Source organism: Somniosus microcephalus, unplaced genomic scaffold, assembly GCF_052327205.1.
Source record: "Somniosus microcephalus isolate GS21.2 unplaced genomic scaffold, FLI_Smic_1.0 unresolved_chr5, whole genome shotgun sequence".
Taxonomy (NCBI): Eukaryota; Metazoa; Chordata; class Chondrichthyes; order Squaliformes; family Somniosidae; genus Somniosus; species Somniosus microcephalus.
In genome coordinates this window covers 17,723,398-17,738,521 of record NW_028225183.1, presented here as the reverse complement: position 1 = coordinate 17,738,521, position 15,124 = coordinate 17,723,398, and positions in this window count along the sequence as shown.

The window sequence follows — 15,124 nt, the reverse complement described above, 5'->3', positions numbered from 1 at the left end:
GTAAGCCAAAGGACAGAGGTCCCCAGCCAACAGTCACAGGCTGCGAGGGACCGAAAGTACAGGACAGAGCAGCCACACTGAAGGGAGCAGTGTGCCGCATCCCATACAGGGATTAGGCTGGCCACCCGAAGGCGGGCGGCGGATGTTTAAGTAATTTTAAGTTTTGGTATTTTTAAGTTTGGGTGTTTAGTTTTAGTTTAAATAAGGATTGGTAGTTTTAAGGTAGTATTTTTATGAGTGTTTGTATTGAAGTCGAGGTCGCAAGACTCGACTGTGCTTCACCCAAGTGAGAGAATCTCCTCGGGACCTGGCTGTGTGTTCTTGTATCTTTTTGCAGAGAGGATTTCAGGATGAAGGGGGGAGTACTCCTACTCGCACTGATAGGAATGAGCTTTGGAAAGCGAGGTGACGTGGAAGACTCCCACGTCTATGGGTGTTCAGGGGATAGAGCAGCGATAGTGACCGATGGAAGTGGCGAACGGGATGCGGAGGAGCTCGCCATTTACTGCCACAAGGGAAGGTGGCCAGGGTAACTGGGGTCCAATTCGACTCAGTACTCCAGCCAGTCCGGGTTCACGTATGGGGAGGCCTCCCTCCTGAGCCCCAAGGGTCAGCGTCACCGTAGGGAAACGTGTATGTTTAACATGCAATGGACAGATTCATTTGGATAGGTGGTGGTGGCTCAGGAAACTGAGCAAGAATATGGGAAACCCCCGCAGTAAGGTGGGAACGATTGGGGAACAATAACCATCGGATGATTACAGGGACTCACGGGGGATTGAGTGTGTGCTGGGACAATTGGTGGGAACCGGATCAGGGGATTTATGTCTCTATGTGGGGGTCAGAGAAGGTCTGCCCCATAGGCATATACATCATTTTCCACCGGCAATGGCAAGCTGCCGGAGAGGGGGTGGAGTGGGATTCCAGCCTGGATGTGTGCGCAGTCCCATACTCCCCGATCCCAGTGAATGCCACTGAACTTATAACCCGCCCCCGAAAGCCCCTGCCCACGACCCAGGCAGCAAGGATACACATGGAGGGGTGCCCCACCGCCACCAAGGGACCAGGGAATGGGCTGGTACTAGTGCCCTCGGATCAGGTGCTATACCATGGGGTGCACTATGCGGTAGCCTCCGTGATTTTAAACCTCACCGAGTTACATTTGCCGGAGTAGTGCCCCAAGGAAACAGAGCAGCTATACATGGCCCTATTAAAGGAGATGTTCAGAAAATTTTATGAGTTCAATTTCGCCAATGTCAACAAATCCGAAATGTACGCCACACACCATGAGTTTTTGGGTAATGCAGGGAGGCAAAGAAGGGAAGCATGGAATGATGTTTTTACTGCGTTGAACACTGGGTCCTTTGTCATCAACAGTTTAGATGACATAGAATTGCAGACCTAGATAAACGGTTTCAAAACACAGTTAAAGAAAATCCTAATGGATGAGAATAAGGTAGTCGGCTCAGAGTTACATGAGGACCAGGCCATTACGGTCCATTTAAAAGAAATAATAGCTGTGCTGGAGCAGCACGCAAAGACTGTGAATGCCCTCATAAGAGAGGACAGAAATGCTTTGGATCAGGCTGCGCAGAAGGAGGTGTGCGTGCTGTACGGGGCGTGGTTGCTGTGCGAGAGCCGCAGTTACCTGGAGGATTTAAAACAGGGTTTAATCCCCTCCTGGATCAGCAAAAGCACCTCGCAGTCCTCCATCCGTTTGAGAATGCATTAAGCCCGTGTCAACTCCGGCTAGCTTCAGAGGCCTAGCCAGTCCCAGTGGGTTGTGGATGGTCCAACCACACTGTTATGGCTATAATATGGTTGGACAGCCCGACCCACACCGGTATACAGGGTAGAGAACATTGGAGTCATTCAAGGGGTAGCGCACATTCGTTTCACAACGGTCCCACATTTCATCATAAAGTGGGAGCACGCTATGACAGGTACTGACCTCTCGGGGTGCCGGAGCCGGGGAGTACACATAATCCTGTGTCCCCAGCACTTGAATACCTATTCAAAACCACAGTGCGGGTTCAGAGCTGCTGGCGCTTAACCTATAAATTGTACCATGGAGGCAATGGCACAAGACCATGTTCCCCTGCAGTTAGCATATATAGGAGGTGGGACATATTGTGTCACCACAGGAGGGCCCACTACCAGCATGGACAGCATAGTTGGTGTCTGGATAATGACAGCAGTTTCTGTTTTAAACCCGAGGCAGAAGTTGAATTGGTCCAGGAACGAATTGCCCCATTCCTGAACCTTCCACTGTTCACCTCACTGTAAAGGAGAATTTTAACAACCTGCAGAAGTATGTTGCGCATTTCGGCGACGAAATTCCCCCTCTCCCAGAACACCTTACCAAATTACTCAAAGCAGTTATAGTTTCACAGAAACATTTATACACTCTGGAGCAGAAAAGAGTAGAGATAGGGGCTAAGATATTAGACATTGTAGTTCCACCCTGGTGGGACATTTTCAATAATATAGAGGTCCCTTCGTGGATCCGACTGGTTTCCCACATTCTCCTGGTTTGCCAGTTGGGGATACTATTGTACCTAGTATTCACTCAGTGCAAGGGAAAAGATAAATACTAGAATTCCAAAAGGAAATGACCTGGAAGGAGCATTATTTTACGGTGGAGGGAGATACACCTGTTTGAATTTGCTGTTTGTATTAGTGATGAAAGATTGTTTTTTATGTCCTTATGTTGTGCTAATAAAGATGTTCAGCGTGTTGTTTGTAATAAAGTTGATGTGTACCAAGTGGTGCGGGGGTGTTGGTCCCCCTCCATGCTTGGATGTGTGTAAACGACTGTAATTATACTATGTATGCTTATGTACAGTACATTTTTACAGAATGGGAAATGCATGTGTCGTGGGTATCTTAGATAGCTAACTGCAGGGGAAGATTGACTGTGGAGGGTGAGAAATTTTGCTCACCTTATCAGGATGATACTTAAAGCAAGTTTAGTATCAGCAGGGGGGACTGTAGGGGTCTCAAAATTCCCACATTCCCCATAAGTTATGGACACAGGGACCCTGTATGGACAAGTTATTAAAAAGGGTACCCAAAATGGCATCTGGAACCTCGTGACCAAAACGGACAGGATTTTCAATGCAAGGCTCTGCAAGCAGGCAGATATCTTTTTTTCAAGCCTGGAACGAAACTTAAAATGCATAGACCTGTGAATAGACTCTGTGAGGCCAGACAGAGCAAACACAGAATATGTATTGCATTCACCTTGAAACAGATCAGGTTAGAATGGTCCTCAATCACAGCCATCAGGTTACTGCATATTTTAATTGGTAACAGCTCACAGAAGCTATCAAGTTAGTAAAACCCGATTAATTCTCATACATAACCAACAACCAGGACATCGAAACCATCATAACACAGAGACAGCCATTTCAGGAGCTGTTAAAATAAATGTCTGTAATCAGTTTAAACAAGTCCACCACAACCTGATTTGGCGCGCAGATAAGGAATGAAGAATCGGTTATAATTATAGGCCCTTCGGTAGTGATCGGTCTCTTAGCTCTTAGCTCTTGCTCTCATGCCCTGGCCTCGTGGTGGGCTCTCTTCTCGCTCCCCACACCGCTCAACAAGCAAGGACGCACATTACACCGGGGCCAAACGCGGGAGGAAAACGAGACCCGAGTTCAAAACCACACAGGACACACAGGCCACAAACAGGCAGACGAGACAAGACGAGATGATGAATACGGTAAAGGCAGAGAAGGTCAGCGTAAAGACGCATTGGGGGACAAGCGCACAGTTATAAGCTGGTGTTTGGTGAATAAGTTGGTGTTACATGCACGGACAGTAAAGCCCCGTTTTTAAGAAAATGCTGGCGTTCAAAGAATGGGTAGCAAAATCGAGACAAATGGCCTAGTTATAATCTGGCGTTTGTCACATGGACAGTGATTGCCCAGGTAGGGAACAAACTGGCGTTCGAAGCATGGGTAGTAAAATCATTTAGACGGTAAAGACCGCCAACCCACCCCCAACCGCCGACGACCACCTGAGGAAGAAGAAGAAGAAGACCCATCGCGACTCGAAGACGATCGTAGCTGATGAAAAGAGTGTGCTTCGCAGAAAAAACTTCAGCGCCGTGCCCTGTGACCACATGGCGACGGGATACCTCAAAGGACAGGAAGAGCGGACCTCAAACCCCACCGTCTAAAGCAACAGGTTTTGAATAGGTGAGCATGAATTCCTGGCCCATCATAGCTTAATCTAGTTAGGCACAGGGTGTGGGGTTAAGGATAAGGGGATTTTTAATGTATTTGTTTCCCTCGTTGTGCTGTGTGTTACCCATTCCCACATAAGTGTATGAACTATTTTATGCCTGTACCTATACCAGTAATTCTCAGTAGTATTGTGTTTAATTCAGACTTTTAATAAAATTTTGGTTTTCTTGCACCAAACCACTTGTCTACATGATTTTCTGTATTGCCGCCTGTACTTAAGTCCGGTGTCTAGAACCCATGGGGTGTGGAGCGATTCTAACCACTCAAAGGCAGTCAGGGGCAGAGCTGACTGGGCACACACGCCAAAAACCCGCTACAGTTCTGGGGCCTCAACTATTTACAATCTACATGAATTAGTTGAAGGAAGGGACCGAGTATAATGTAGCAACGTTTGCGGATGCTACAAATGTGGATGGGGAAGCAGGTTTTGCAGAGGGCTCAAAGAATCTGCAAAGGGACATAGACAGGCTAATGAGTGGGCAAACAATTGGCAGATGGAGTATAATGTTGGATTTTTGCGAGGTTATCCACTTTGGCAGGAAAAAATAGAAAAGCCAATTATTATTTAACTGGAGAGCGCTTACAAAGTGCTACAGCTCAGAGGGACCTGGGGATCCTTGCTCATCAATCATAAAAAATAGCATGCAGGTATAGCAAGTGATCAAAAAGCCAAATGGAATGTTGGCCTTTATTGCAAAGGGGGTTGGAGTATAAAACCAGGGATGTCCTGCTGCAGCTTTACAGGGTATTGGTGAGACCACACCTTGGGTACTGCGTAAAGTTTTGGTCTCCTTATTTAAGAAAGGATATACTTGCTTTTTACGCAGTTTAGAGATGATTCACTCAGTTGATTCCTGAGATGAGGGGTTTGACATATCAAGAAAGTTTGAGCAGGTTGTGCATTTAAGTATTGAAATTTAGAAAAATCAGTGGTGATCTTATTGAAACATATAAGATACTGACGGGGCTCGACAAGGTGGAGGAAGAGAATAAGTTTCCCCTCGCGGGTAAACTTCGAACTCGGGCCACAGTTTCAGATTAAAGGGTCGACCTTTTAGAACTGAAATCGGGAGGTATTTCTTCTCGCAGAGGGTAGTAAATCTGTGGAATTCCCTGCCCCAGAGAGCCGTGGAGGCTGGGACATTAAATACATTTAAGGTGGAGATAGACAGATTTTTGCAAGATAAGGGAGTGAAGGGTTATGGGTAGCGGGCGGGGAACTGGCTTTGTGCCGAAGATCAGCCATGGTCTTATTGAATGGTGGAGGAGGCTCGAGGGGTCAAATGGCCTATTCCTGCTTATATTTCTTATGTTCTTACGTGCCGACACACCATCATAATGTGACCCTGTGGCAGAACAACTGAATGACTCTGGCTAACTGTATATATTTCTCTTTAACGATGTTCTAACACCAGCCCAAACCTGTACCATTGTGTTAGGCATTACTGTGTTTTGTTTATAGAGTTTGCATGTACGTGGCATGGCCCCTATAAGAGCGCATGAAAGCGCGGGAAAACGCGATGACGCCACGTCGCAAACCATGGGGCTCCCCAAGCAGTCCTTGTGGCATCTCCGTTGAGTAAAGACCTGTTTAATTGTTCTCTGGTGTCGATCTCCGATATTCGTAGGAATTCGTTAATTGGTGACCCCGTTTTTATGAACGTTTTCACAAAAGAAGAGCGCAGCATGGAAGCAAACGCAGTTTCACTAAAGCTACTGCAGTTCTGGGAGCAGCAAGTGCCCTCGTGGTTTATTCAGTTCGAAGCCCAGTTCGCCCTGAGGAACATTGATGTGGATCAGCCCAAGTACCTTTATGTGGTCTCCGCACTCGACAGCTCTACCGCCTCTCGGATCGTCAGCCTCCTCAAAAAAACCCCAACGGAGCGCAAGTATGAATCCCTCAAAGCGCGGTTACTGCAGGTTTTCGGGCTCACAAAATTGGAGCGCGCCCGTCGATTACTCGCTATGACTGGGCTCGGGGATTCCAAGGCTTCAGAGTTGATGAGCCAAATGCTCACACTCCTGGGCTCAGAACGGGAATGTTTCCTATTCCGGGAGATTTTCCTCAGCCAACTGCCTGGGTCAGATCAGAAGTTGAAGACTGTGCAACACTCGCTGCAGAGGCTGACAACATTTTCGCTGTAACTTGGCAGTACTGCGCCGCCACGAGGCACACATCCCCCGCAGATGCCGCCCCAGCTCATCAGCCTGCTGGGCAGTGCTTCTACCATGCGCAGTTCGGCGTGAAGGCGAAGCATTGCCGCCCTCCCTGCGGTTTTCCACAACAAAACAAAGAACAGCTGCCACTGCGACCACAGAGGGACGGGTCTATCGGGCACCCCGTGGCCGTGATGGTGATCGGCAATGCAGGAAAATTGCTGTTCATCATTGATTCTCTCTCCGGTCGTCGTTTCCTGTGCGACACCGGAGCGCAGTGCAGCATTTTACCCGCGTCCGCCGTCGATGTGCAGATGGGGAATCACGGCCCCACCCTTGAAGCGGCCAATGGTGAAGAAATTCGGACCTTCGGCAGATGGCGAGTGGAGGTGTGCCTCAGGGGGCAACGTTTTCACTGGGAGTTTGTTACGGCCAAAGATCCCAGCCTCCGCTCATTGCTGATTTCCTGTCGACGTTAGGAACTGGCAGCTGATCAATGCAGATACTTTTAATTCTCTTCCGCGTTACCGCAGTAACACTACATCACGCACCATCTCCTGTGATTTCCCAACTCCTGATGAGTTCGCTGGTCTGCTCGGCGAATTGCCCAACCTGACAAGACCTACTTTCTCCTCCACAGCCATGAAACATGGTGCGGAACACCACATCACCATCAACAGCCCCCCGGTCTACGCGCAGGCCCGGCGCCTGGAAACTGGCAAGCTGGCGATCGCAAAGGCGAAGTTCACAACCATGGAATGGTTAGGGTTTATTCACCATTCAAATAGTCCCTGGCCTTCACCCCTCCATATCATCCTGAAGCCTGGTGGCGGATGGCGGTATTCGGCAACTATCGACGCCTAAATGACGCCACCACTCCTGATAGGTACCTGATCCCCCACATTCAGGATTTCTCTGCCCATTTGGAAGAGAACACCGTGTTCTCAATAGTCGACCTCGTCCGGGGCTACCACCAGGTCCCAGTTCATGCACAAGACGTCCAGAAGACTGCAGTCATCACCCCATTCGGCCTCTTCGAGTTTTTACCAATGCCTTTTGGCTTAAAAACTGCCGCCCAGGTTTTCCAACGCCTGATGGACTCCATGCTGTGCGACCTCAAGCTCCACTTCGTTTACCTGGATGATATCCAAATTGCCAGTCCTAATAAGGAAGAACATTCCTGTCACCCTTTTTCGATGCCTCAGCCAACACGGCCTGATTATCCACCCGGCCAAGTGTCAGTTTGGCCTGCACCAAATTGACTTCCTGGGGCATCGCATCACCTCAGAGGGAACGGTTCCTTTACCTTCGAAGGTAGAGGTGGTGACATCCTTTCCGTGCCCGCAGGGTGTAAAGGCCCTGCAGGAATTCCTAGGCATGGTAAACTTTTACCACCGTTTCGTGCCTAAAGCGGCACTACTCATGCAGCCCCTGTACGAGGCCCTCAAGGGCAAGGCTGGCAAGAGCCCGGTAGACTGGACGGATGACCTGGTCTGAGCATTCACCGACGCCAAAAGTGCCTTAGCCAACGCGATTATGCTGGCGCACCCGCTGCCAGGAGCCACCATCGCCCTCACCAACAACGCGTCGGACTACGCAGTCGTTGCTGTGCAACAGCAGTGGGTGAATGGGACGTGGCAGCCATTGGCATTCTTCAGCCGTCAACTATGGCAGAACGAGAGAGCATACAGCCCGTTCGACCGGGAGTTGCTCGCCCTTTTTCTGGCCATCTGCCATTTTCGGTTACTATTGGAAGGACGTCCTTTCACCGCCTTTGTTGACTATAAGCCGCTAACCTTTGCAATGACCAAGCCCGCCAAACCATGGTCAGCTCGACAGCAGCATCAACTGACCTACATATCCGAATTCACCACGGATATACAGCACGTGGCCGGTAAGGACAACCTGGAGTTAGACTGCCTCTCCCACGCGATCGTCAATGCGGTTCATTTGGGCATCGACTACGCCCTCATGGCAGTGGACAAAGCCTCAGACCCAGAAGTCCAAGCTTACAGAACGGCCATCACTGGCCTCCAGTTGGCCGACGTCCAGTTCCATTCAGCAGGTACCACGCTGTTGTGTGATGTCTCCATACAGGATCCTCGCCCGGTCATGCCGGTCGTCTGGCGCCGCAAAGTGTTCGACGCCATACACACCCAGGAATGAGGGCCTATCAGAAGCTGATGTGAGCGAAATTTGTATGGCATGGCATGCATATAGATGTCCGCCACTGGGCCAATACCTGCGTGGTCTGCCAAGAGGCCAAGGTACAGCGCCACATCAAAGCTCCGTTGGCCACCTTCACAGTTCCGGAGCGACGTTTTGACCATGTCAACGTGGACCTGGTAGGGCCACTCCCACCCTCCCATGGTTTTTCACACATCCTGTCCATGGTTGACCGCATCACCAGGTGGCCGAAGGCGGTCCCTCTGTCATCCACTGCTTCGGCGGACATGGCCAGGGCATCCATTTCTTCCTGGAACGCAGGTTTCAGAGTGCCTGCAGATATTTCGTCAGACAGGGGACCGCAGTTTTCCTCCGAACTCTGGAATGGAGTGGCCCAAGGACTCGCTGTCAAATTGCACCGCACCACAGCCTACCACCCACAGGCGAATGGCCTCTGCTAATGCTTCCACCGGTCAATGAAAGCCAGCCTTCAGGACGTTGGATGGGCAGATAAGCTTCCGTGGGTCCTGTTGGGCCTTTGCACGGCCCCGAAAGAAGACCTTCACTCTTCATCAGCGGAGCTTGTGTATGGTCAGCCACTGCAAGCCCTGGGGGACTTCCTACCAACATTGACAGAGCCATGGTCTGCATCTGCCCAGCTTGCCAGTCACCAAGAGGCAGCCAGATGTTTTGCACCATTGCCCACTTTGCACCACTGGCTGCAGAGGTGACACGTTCCCACGGAGCTTCACAAGGCTGAATACGTTTTTTTTCACCATGACGTACATAGGGATCCGCTCAAGGCCCCATATACCGGTCCCTTCCGCGTGTTGGAAGCAGGGGACTAAACCTTCATGGTAGATGTCGGTGGTAAACCAGACCACATTTCGGACGACCGTTTAAAGCCAGCACATTTCGACCTCGAGACATAACTACCGCCGAGACGGGATCGCCCACCCATCGTCGTTACGGCAGACCAACTGCGATTGCCTGCCAGACCGCCAGCTGGCCAGCAGCCTCCGCCTCCAGAGTACAGGAGTCGTTCTGACTGGCTCGTCAGACACCCTCACCATTTGACTTTGTCCGTTAAAGCGAATTCTGGGGGGCACATGTGGCAGAACCACTGAATGACTCTGGCTAAATGTATATAATTCTCTTTAACGATGTCCTAACACCAGCCTAAACCTGTACCATTGTGTTAGGCATTACCATGTTTTGGATATAGAGTGTGCATGTACGGGGCGTGGCCCCCTTAAGAGCGTGGCAAAAAGTGGGAAAACGCGAATACATCACTTCGCAAACCACGGGGCTGCCCAAGCAGTCCTCGTGGCATCTCCATTGAATAAAGACCTGTTTAATTGTCCTCTGGTGTCGATCTCCGTTATTCGTAGGAATTCGTTAATTCCTACAACCCACCTACAAATGAGAAGCTTTATGAATGAGACGTTTGGAGCAACCTCACACCACGGACATTATATGCCCCCTCTAGTCCTCAATGTGAAATCCATAATCTACAGAACCTGAGCCTCGCATATGCTACAAAATAATAAACGAACAGAATCGGCATTTCGAGCGTTCGGAAATCATGAATGGTGTGGTGTTACAACGCATGGGTAGAATATTTCAGTTGTGATTGGTGATAGCGCAGCTAATAGCATTAGGGATCCTGGACATTACATTATGTCGTGAGAAGGAATCGATGAGTGTCATTGAAAACTTAAGGAACGGTAAGCAGATAGCAATGACTGGAAGAGGAAGTCAGGATTATTACAGATAAAGAAGGATATAAAACACTTTGCTAAGAGGCAAGCTAACCCATCGGGAAAAAAAATAAAAAGTAGGACATTTTGGCACATGGAACTCGGTACGTTCAGCTTCTGAAATGTTTAGTTCATTCGATATATGAGGGGGGATGTTGTTGTTATCATTGGACAAATGTAAGAAGTCACACAACACCAAGTTATAGTCCAACAGCTTTATTTGAAGTCACAAGCTTTTGGAGCGCTGCTCCTTCGTCAGATGAAGTGGAGAGATGCATAAAGACACAGCTTATATAGTCAGAGAATAATGTCAGATGTTTTTGTTTTTCAAACAGACCCCAGCATCTGCAACATTTGACCCCTTGCGACCCCACCTCATTGTTCACTGATGTATTGTTTTCCTGACTGACTTGTATTGGACACCATTCACACCTTTGATTGCTGTGATTATCTCTCTGCCAAGGTGTGATAAATGGCAGTTAGAAAGATTACCTGTAAACTCTGGAATCTCCACACCATGGCTACTATCAACACCACAAACTGCCGGCTCAAAGTGGAGAGGATCTCCAAGAAGATCGCGCATATCGACACAGACATCAAGTTTCTACAGAGATGCAAGAAAGCAGACAAGATTCTGAAAGGACTACAGATCACGAACCCACTCTAGTCGACCTACAACACAGACTACGCTGAGAGACTCTGCCGTCGTACCTCTCGCACACTCCTCAACCATCTCGTACACCAGCTCTACAGCAGACGCCGCAACCTCGAAACCGAGATGGAGTCCATGTTTTCAGCCTGTGCTCAGGACACAGCAGACCAGCTACGAGACACCGCCAAGCAGACCAGGCAACGGAACAACGCTGCCTAAATGCACACCAAGAACAGGAAGCTTGAGAACCTCGGCATCACCGGCAGTGGCTACCAAGCCTCCCCCGGTACCACGGTTGGAACCACAGGGAAGTCCATCGTCAACCTGTCCGACCACACCCTTCAACCAGACGAAATTGAAGTTCTCAGCTGAGGGCTCAATTTCTGCCCCACCACCAAGATGGACCCCATCGGTCTCGTGGCAGACACAGAGGAATTCATCAGGAGAATGAGGCTCCGGGAATTCTTCCACAAATCCCAAGATGTCAGCAGTGAACACAATGAGACAATCAATGATCCGGAATAGCAGAGAGAGGGATCCGCAAGCAGCAACCGAAGAAGAAAGAGTCAAATTGGAACCCTCCGGAGGGTCGGTGCCCTAAGCTTGACATGTATGCTCAAGCTGTCATGAGATACAGCAACGCAAGATTCATCAGCCACACTCACAAGACAGTCCAGAATGTCAACCGAGCACAATGCAACGCCATCCATGTTCTCAACACCACCCGCAACATCATCATCAAACCAGCAGACAAAGGAGGAGCCATCGTCATACAGAACAGAACGGACTATTGCAAAGAAGTATACCGACAGCTAGACAACCAGGAACGCTACAGACAGTTACCCGCAGATTCGACCAAAGAACACTCGCCAACTCAACAGACTGATCAAGACCTTTGATCCAGACCTTCAAAGCATCCTACGCGCTCTCATCCCACGTACTCCCCGCGTGGGAGACTTCTACTGCGTCCCAAAGGTACACAAAGCCAACACACCCGGACGTCCTATCGTATCAGGCAACGGAACCCTGTGTGAGAACCCCTCTCGATACGTTGAGGGCATCCTGAAACCCATTGTACAGGGAACCCCCAGCTTCTGTTGCGACACTACAGACTTCTTACAGAAACTCAGCACCCACGGACCAGTTGATGAGGAACACTCCTCGCCAAGATGGACATCTCGGCACTATCGCCCACGATGACGGCATCGCTGCGACAGCCTCAGCACACAACACCAACAACAGCCAATTTCCAGACGCCATCCTAAAACTCATCCGCTTCATCCTTGACCACAATTTCTTCACCTTCGACAACCAGTTCATTACCCAAACACATGGAACAGCCATGGGGACCAAATTCGCACCCCAATACACCAACATCTTCATGCACAAGTTCAAGCCAGACTTCTTCGCTGCACAGGACCTCCAACCAAAGCTATACACCAGATACATCGACGACATTTTCTTCCTAAGCACCCATGGCGAAGAATCACTGAAAAGACTACACGATAACATCAGCAAATTCCATCCCACCATCAAACTCACCATGGATTACTCCTCAGAATCGGTTTCATTATTGGACACACGAATCTCCATCAAAGACGGACACCTCAGCACCTCACTCTACCGCAAGCCCACGGACAACCTCACGATGCTCCACTTCTCCAGCTTCCACCCTAACCATGTTAAAGAAGCCATCCCCTATGGACAAGCCCTGCGAATACGCGATGGACACCTACAGACGCTGAAAGATGCCCTCGTAAGAACGGGATATGATGCTCGAGTCGTCGATGGACAGTTCCGATGGGCCACAGCAAAAAATCGTATAGACCTCTTCAGAAGACAAACATGGGACGCAACCAACAGAGTACCCTTCGTCGTCCAGTACTTCCCCGGAGCAGAGAAGCTACGCCATGTTCTTTGCAGCCTTCAACATGTCATCGATGATGACGAACACCTCGCTAAGGCCATCCCCACGCCTCCACTACTCGCCTTCAAACAGCCACCTAACCTCAAACAGACTTTCTTTTGCAGCAAATTACCCAGCTTTCAGGAGAACAGCGACCATGACACCACACATCCCTGACACAGCAACCTCTGCAAGACACGCCAGATCATCAACACAGATGCCATCATCACACGTGAGGACACCACCCCCCAGTACATGGTACCTACTCATGTGACTCGGCCAATGTTGCCTACCTCATACATTGCAGGAAAGGATGCCCCGGAGCATAGCTCATCGGCGACACCATGCAGACACTGCGACAATGGATGATCAGACACCGTGCAACAATCGCCAGGCAGGAGTGTTCCCTCCCAGTCGGGGAACACTTCAGCAGTCAAGGACATTCAGCCTCCGATCTTCGGGTAAGCATTCTCCAAGGCGGCCTTTGAGACACACGACAACGCAAAATCGTCGAGCAGAAACTGATAGCCATGTTCCGCACCCATGAGGACGGCCTGAACCGGGATCTTGAGTTAATGTCACGCTACAAGTAACACCACCTGACGTAGGGTCACCAGACTCGAGTCGGCGTTGCCTTGTTCTCTCAACACAGATGCGGCCGGACCTGCTATGATTCCCAGCAAAATAAATGTTATTTGTCTGTGTGGTAAACCACTGCTAACCTGTACATGCATGTGTGGTAAACCACTGTTAACCCTGTACAAGTCCAGGCATGTCTCAGCCCCTGGCTCCACCCCTAAGCCCGGGTATAAAGGTGACTCACCACCCTTCCCCCGGGAGCTCTTAGGATGGATTCACTAGCAGAGGCATGCTCTAGTTCTTAGTCAATAAAAGCCTACTTCATTTAAGTCCATCTCGTAGTCTTTGGTATTGTTGACAGCGCACCAGTCTGTTTATTTGTTTTTCACACAGACCCTGCATCTGCAACATTTGACCCCTTGTGACCCCACCTCATTGTTCTTTGATGTAATGTTTACCTGACTGACCTGTTTGGACAGCATTCACACCTTTGATTGCTGTGATAATCTCTCTGCCGAGGTGTCATAAATGGCAGTTAGAAAGATTACCTGTAAACATCTGACTTTATTATCTGACGATATAAGATGTGTCTTTATGCATCTCTCCACTTCACCTGACGAAGGAGCAGCGGTCCGAAAGCTTTTGACTTCAAATAAAGCTGTTGGACTATAACCTGGTGTTGTGTGACTTCTAACATTTGTCCACCCCAGTCCAACTCCGGCATCTCCACACCATGGTTCTCATTGGAGAGAGAGAGGGAGAGAGAGAGAGAGACGGAGTTCCCTTAGCAACAGCTGGTGTTTGCAACCAACCAGCCTTGGATATTTTACCACAGCAAGGCCGCAATATTTTTATGTGCTTCTGACGTTTTTGATGTAAATTGAAGAAAATGCAGTCTTGTGTCTCTGAAGTATGCAGTAACCAGAGGCTGTCGTATTAAGCAATGGCTCCTCCAGTTTGATAAGAAAATAGTGTATTAATATAAGTATTTTCCTTTGTTTGCGCGGTACAAAAAGGCCCATGTCTAGGCACATGTGCTCTATCTGTGACTATACTCCACTTGTAAATTTATTTTTCTGCTGAAGTTAAAGAAAAAAATGATTATAACCAAGCAAATGTATAAGTTACTACTCAAGTGAATAAACAGAAGTTTGTTGAAGTAAACAATTCTTCGATTGCCACGTTGTGTGCTTCTCTCAAGCTATCTTTGAGGCCTTTATCCTGGAGCTTCTGCAAATTACACAGCCGTCTGACAAATTTTGCAATAAATGGTCGCTTGTAGCCTGCCAACCTCAAATGGATCACAACGCTGTCGTTGAAGCAGGCAGGGGCAGTCACTTGATCACATCTATTTTATCTTGACCGAGACTCTGTCGTTCATCCGATATGTTAATACCGAGAAAACAAACATCAGGTTTCAGGAAGTTTGCCTTTCGGGTGTTAATTTTAAGACCAGCCTCTGTCAGCAGCTGCAGCAACTTAGAATATAAGCAACAGGAGCAGCTCTCGGCCATTCGTCCCCGAGCCTGATTAGAGCTGAAACTCTACATAGAAACATAGCACATAGGAGCAGCAGTAGGCCAATCGGCCCCTCGAGCCTGCTCAGCCATTCAATGAGTTCATGGTTGAACATGCAAATTCAGTACCCTCT